The sequence below is a fragment of the Equus quagga genome, unplaced genomic scaffold (assembly GCF_021613505.1).
Source record: "Equus quagga isolate Etosha38 unplaced genomic scaffold, UCLA_HA_Equagga_1.0 207780_RagTag, whole genome shotgun sequence".
Classification (NCBI taxonomy): domain Eukaryota; kingdom Metazoa; phylum Chordata; class Mammalia; order Perissodactyla; family Equidae; genus Equus; species Equus quagga.
In genome coordinates this window covers 27498-33497 of record NW_025798978.1, presented here as the reverse complement: position 1 = coordinate 33497, position 6000 = coordinate 27498, and the positions used below count along the sequence as shown (strand labels likewise).

Genomic DNA, 6000 nt, shown 5'->3' with positions numbered 1-6000 from the left:
CCATTTTCCACACTGATTTTTGTCAAGGAATATAGAATTTATGACTGTAGAGGAGCTCCCTAATTGTCACCCTAATTCTGAGAGTTGAATTAATACGCCTCTGAGCTGGTTATGGGGAATCAGGCCACGTGGACCATCTCTGCTCAGTAGAGGAGGTGAATTCTTTGGGATTTGTTTTGGGTTTACCATCAATTAGTTTCTTATTGTCAGCCTGGAATATTAAGAAGAAAATTTTCCAAGTTGACTTTTCTGTTTTAACTTTGAAGTAGGCAAATGACAAATAGCTCAGTTTTTTTATTTTTTTTATTTTTGGGGGGGTAATGAAAAAACCATGACTTCAGGAAAGTGATGTTTCCACTTTAAAATTAGCTCAAGATGTGGAGAAAATATCAGATTATGTTTTCAGTCTGAAATCTCTTCTCTCAGTTTCATCATATATGTGTATTTGAAGGCATGGGTGTATTCCTCCTGCTGTCTATGAAGGAGGGAAGAGAATAAAATTCCTCAACTTCCGTTTGCATTTTCTTTCTTTTTTTGTTAATGTAAGCCAGCTACTTGACTTTTCTTTTCTTTTTCTTTTAAAGATCGGCACGTGAGCTAAGAACTGTTGCCAATCTGTTTTTTTTTTCCTTCTTCTTCTCCCCAAAGTCCCCCAGTACATAGATGCATATTTTAGTTGTAGATCCTTCTGGTTGTGCTATGTGGGACAGCACCTCAACATGGCCTAATGAGTAGAGCTGGGCTGGCCCCTTTCCTTTTCTTTAGACAGACGTAAATGGTAGATTCCACCTATGTGGAATGTACAGCATAACTACTTCCCCAACCAGCAATGTGAGAGAACTTGGGAAAGTTTTCACTTCCTTCCTTTTTAATGTGGATACAGGATTTATCTTTCTAGGATTGTAGCCAAATAAAAGTGATAATACATAATATATCCATCATACTTATTCATACCTCTCCATATGCATCTTCATTTACATCCACATGTATATACCAAGGGTACTATTCAATATCCTTTAAAAAAATTAGCCATCTCAAAAATGTAATTTCAGATAGCATAATAATTTGCTACTCTAGATATAATCCACTATGTTTTAAAAATTGCTCTAATTTAACAATTTTTCCCATTGTTAATATTACAAACAATGCTGAAATGTAGCTCTGGATACAGTTTTTCACAATTTTATGAATGTAATTAAATATTTATTGTAATCGCTTACCAAGAAGAAAATCTCAGGGCCAGCCCCGTGGCACAGTGTTTAAGCTCACTCACTCCATTTCAGTTGCCCAGGGTTTCGCTGATTCTGATGCTGGGCATGGATGTGGCACAGCTCATCAAGCCATGCTGATGTGGCGTCCCACAGAGCACAGCCAGAGCGACTTACAACTAGAATATACAACTATGTGCTGAGGGGCTTTGGGGAGAAGAAGAAGGAGGAGGAGAAGAAGAACGAGAAGGAGAAGAAGAGGAGGAAGAAGGAGGGGGAGAAAAGAGATATTGGCAACAGATGTTACCTCAGGTGCCAATCTTTAAAAAAATAAAAAATAATAAAAAAAACTTAAACTTAAATTCTGATTAAAACAAAAGAAGAAAACCTCTCATAAAAAATATCATATAGCTTTTACTGTCGTCAGGGTTAAGATTTTGGACATACGTTGCCTAATGGCTTTCCAGAAAAGTGTAGACAACAGTTACATCTTTCTGAGTCATTATTGACATAGATTATTATCATTATAATTAACTAAATTACTTTGCTAATTTGATAAGTAAAAATGATGATGGCTTTTAGAATATATTTTAATTCTCTATTTTTCATTCTGCATAATTCTAGAGTTAAAGAATCATTGTGAGCCACTAAGCTCAAAAAAATTGGTCACAGTCCCTGCATGGAAATTGTACAGGACCTCCTCACCCCCTGCAAAATTTATGCTACTGATAAACTAATCTAAAAAAATAGTGTACACTTATAGGATCACAATAGCTGTCACCCTACATGGACAGAAATTGCTACATTTTTCAAAGAACAGTAGTTTATCTCCATGAGGCTGTAAAATCATTGAATCTGTTTCAGATTCCAACAAAACACCTAATTTAATTCATCAACCCAATTTATCATAGCAGATAACAGTTGGGAATCATATAGGTTTCTGCTGATACTTAAAAGTTATTTTGATCAGTGAGATCCACTGAGACATTGAAAATTTTGAATTATTTGACAATTGTATCTTAAATCACTGTCAATGCTATATTTTTCCAAAGTTAATATAAATGTGTTGTTTTCTCTCTTGTTCTCTTTTTAGAAGAAACGCAAAACATCGTTTGGTTTCCCATCCTGACATATGGTGGAAATGAGTGAGGAGAACGGTACCACTGTGACAGAGTTCGTTCTTCCTGGAGTATCAGATGCCCCTGAGCTGAGAGTCTTTCTCTCCCTCTGTTCCTTCTCGTATATGGAGTCACAGTTTGGGCCAACCTGGGCATGATTGCACTGAATCAGGTCAGCTCTGGACTTCACACTTACAAGTACTTTTTCCTCACCCACTTGTCCTTTGTGGATTTTTGCAGTTCCATGATCATCGTGCCAAAGATGCTATCCAATATCTTAAACAAGGAAAACTCAGTTTCCTTCCTGGGATGCATGGTGCAATTCTACTTGCTTTGCATGTGTGCAGTCACTGAGGTCTTCCTGCTGACTGTGATGGCTTGTGACTGCTTTTTGCCCATCTGTAGTTCACTGCTGTACATGCTCTCCATGTCCCAGAAATTTTGTATGGTCCTGGTCTCTAGCTTCTACATCTGTGGAACTGTGTGTTCTTTGGTTTACTTGTGTTTAGCTCTTGAAATCCCATCCTGTAGGTCAAATGTAGTCAACCACTTCTTTTGTGATTTACCCCCTCTCTTTACTCTTGCTTGCTATGTCATGTCCATTATTAATTGGGGCCACTTTCAGTGAAATTGTCACCATCGTGATCATCCTCACTTCCTACTGGTTTATTCTCATCGCCATCCTGAGTATACGCTCTGCAGAGGGAAGGTGCGAAGCCTTTTCTACCTGTGCCTCCCACCACACAGTGATTGCAGTCTTGCAGGGAATCATACTTTTCATTTATTGCAGGCCCAGTTTTTGCAACAGTGCGGATACTGACAAAGCAGCCACAGCGTTTTACACTGCAGTGATTCCCAGGCTGAATCCCTTGATCTATGGCCTGAAAGACAAGGATGTGAAAGAAGCTCTCAAGAAAGTGTTGGGATCCCAACTGCCTTTTGAAAAGCTATTTTCTTAGCTAGACTCAGGGTTTCGTTAGAGATCTTTAGTGAGGGGCTTGTTTTGGGTGGCTGTGAATGAAAAGTAAAATAAGGAAGTATTATTTGAGCTAAAGGACAATGTATGCTTTTTTGTTTTCTAGTTGCCTATCTTATTTAGACAAATCTTATCCCTTTTATTGGAGAGTTCAAGTGCATCTGCTACCTTTGCTGCTTGTCTCCAATCTTTAACTGCCTTGAATGGGTTTTTAGAGTGATATTGTTAGACTCAATTTCCTGGTCTGAGATAACATCAATAGATTTCTAACAAACTGCACATAAAAAGATATGTCTTTTCATCATCCTTAATGTGTGCAACCATTCTTAACAAATTGACTTCATTTTTTTACATGGGATGAGCATAGTTTTCTCTCATATTCTGTTTTTTTCATGAAAATTTGAACTAAATTTCCTGTTTGTATTTCTGAGTATTATTTTTTAGTTTTTTTGTTATTATCTTTCTTATTAATTTTTTGATTGCAAAGTAATAATTTTAGAACTTTTAAAATCTTCTCTTCCGCAAAACAGTGATAATAATATTCTACTTTTCTAACATTTTCATGAACACTAAATACTATATCTTAAGTTCTTTGCACTATATATGGTATATTATAACTGATCCATAAGTTACCTGCTGTTGTTGCTATTGTTTTTACTTTTACCTCTTGTTCTCTATTTTGCCTTGTCTTGGTTAAATAAGTGGATCATATATTTGATGTTGTACTTTTTTAAGCTTTTGTGCTCTTGTTAACGTTTTTTTCCTCTGCCTGGTATTATTCTAAGCATTCACTATATTTTCTAAATCTATTATATTCTAAACCTATTATAAATTAGATTCCCACAGCTTCTGAAAAATAATTAGTACACATCCTGTGGCTTAAAACAATAGACCTTTATTCTCTTACAATTCTGGAGATCAGAAATTTGAAGTCCACATAACTGGGCCAAATTCAAGTTGTCAGCAAGACCATACTCCCTCAAGAGGTTGTAGGGGACAATCTTTTCCTTATCTCTTCCAGCTTCTGGTGGCTGCAGGTATTCCTTGTCTTGTGGTTATATTACTTCTGTCTTTCAAGGCTAGCATCTTCAAACCTCTCTCCTCTCCATCTTTTCTACATTTTCGTGTGTGTGTGTGTGTGTGTGTTTAAAATAATCTTCTGTCTCTCTCTTATAAGGACACTTAATGCGGTTTAGAGTACACCCTGATCATCCAGGATAATCTGCTCATCTGAAAATCATTAACCTAATCACAACTTCAAGCGATACTTTTCCAAATAAGATGACATTTATAGGTTTCATGGATTAGAGCCTGATACACATAAGGTCCATTTTCAAGCATAACACACCCATCTTTTAAAAGCCAAATCATAATTTAGCTTTCCCATGTTCTTACAATGTTGACACTTCATTTTTTTCTTGCTTTCTTAAGATTTAATTTCATATTTGTTATTTTCTATTTTTTTGTTTAAAGATTTTATTTTTATTTTTTCTCCCCATAGCCCGTAGTACATAGTTGTATATTCTTAGTTGTGGGTCCTTCCAGTTGTGGCATGTGGGACGCCGCCTCAGCGTGGCTCTATGAACAGTGCCATGTTCGTGCCCAGGATTTGAACCGACGAAACACTGGGCCGCCTCCAGCGGAGCATGTGAACTTAACCGCTCGTCCACAGGGCCGGCCCCTATTTTCTATATTTTTGCTGGATTCACTAATGCAACTTAGGTCCTTGTTGCTTTAATGAAGTAGGAAGAACTCGGGACTCGAGATTACACACCTCACCCCAGGTTCATAACCAGATGAGTTATTTTGAGGAAGACACAAACTTGCTTAATCTCAAGTTTCTGAAATATAAACTGGGGATAAGCTGCTAGCCTTAGAGAGTTATCATTGGACTTAAACATAATGACAAAACTTCAAGGACCAGTCCCATAAAAAGTACCATTATTAATGTTTTTTAAAAAGGAATCTTTGAGGGTAAGGATAATTTGGAAATATTCCAGTATCCCTTGGTGAAGACAGCTACTCATTATTTCTTTAAATAGATAAATAAGTAATGACTAAATGAATGGAATTATATTGTGCTTATGATGAAAATATGGCTCTATATTGGTTTTCCAATGTTTAAGTGGAGTGAGATTTACCATACCACCCATGATACTTCGTATTTTAGGGTGAAGTTAAGAGAAATGTCTTTCACCTTTGGTCCTTCAACTAGAACAGGATTTCTCAACCGTAGCACTGTTGACATTTTGAGCCAGACAATTTAGTGCTGTGGATGTCTTTCCTGTGTACTATGGGATGTTTAGTAGCATTCCTGACCTTTACCCATTAGATATCAGGACCACCCCCCCCACATTTGTGAGAAGCAAAAACATCTCCAGACACTGTCAAAACTCTTATAGAAAGCAAACTCACCTGAGTGTGGAGTCACTGGACTAGAAAGCATCAATATACTGGAGCTCTGGTCTCCTCAGAGGAGCCTTCAGGATTAAATTTTCCTGTGTTTAAGAAGCATTTTCAGCTATCCAGGTGCTCACATTTTAGTCAGTTATCAGTTTGATCTCTCTCTAGAATCTACAATGCCCCTTTCAGAGACCTTGGATCTGAGGGCTTCAGCGACGCAAAATTCCCCCCCACTTTAGCATGGATAACTAGGAGTGCCCATATCCTGCTGAGAGATAGACACACTTTTCATATC

General features: G+C 37.2%; 1 pseudogene; it reads left to right on the top strand.

The window, feature by feature from the left end:
• The first annotated feature begins 2349 nt into the window (after nt 1-2349).
• LOC124233619 (olfactory receptor 5L2-like) lies at nt 2350-3285 on the top strand (annotated as a pseudogene).
• Nucleotides 3286-6000: the final 2715 nt, after the last annotated feature.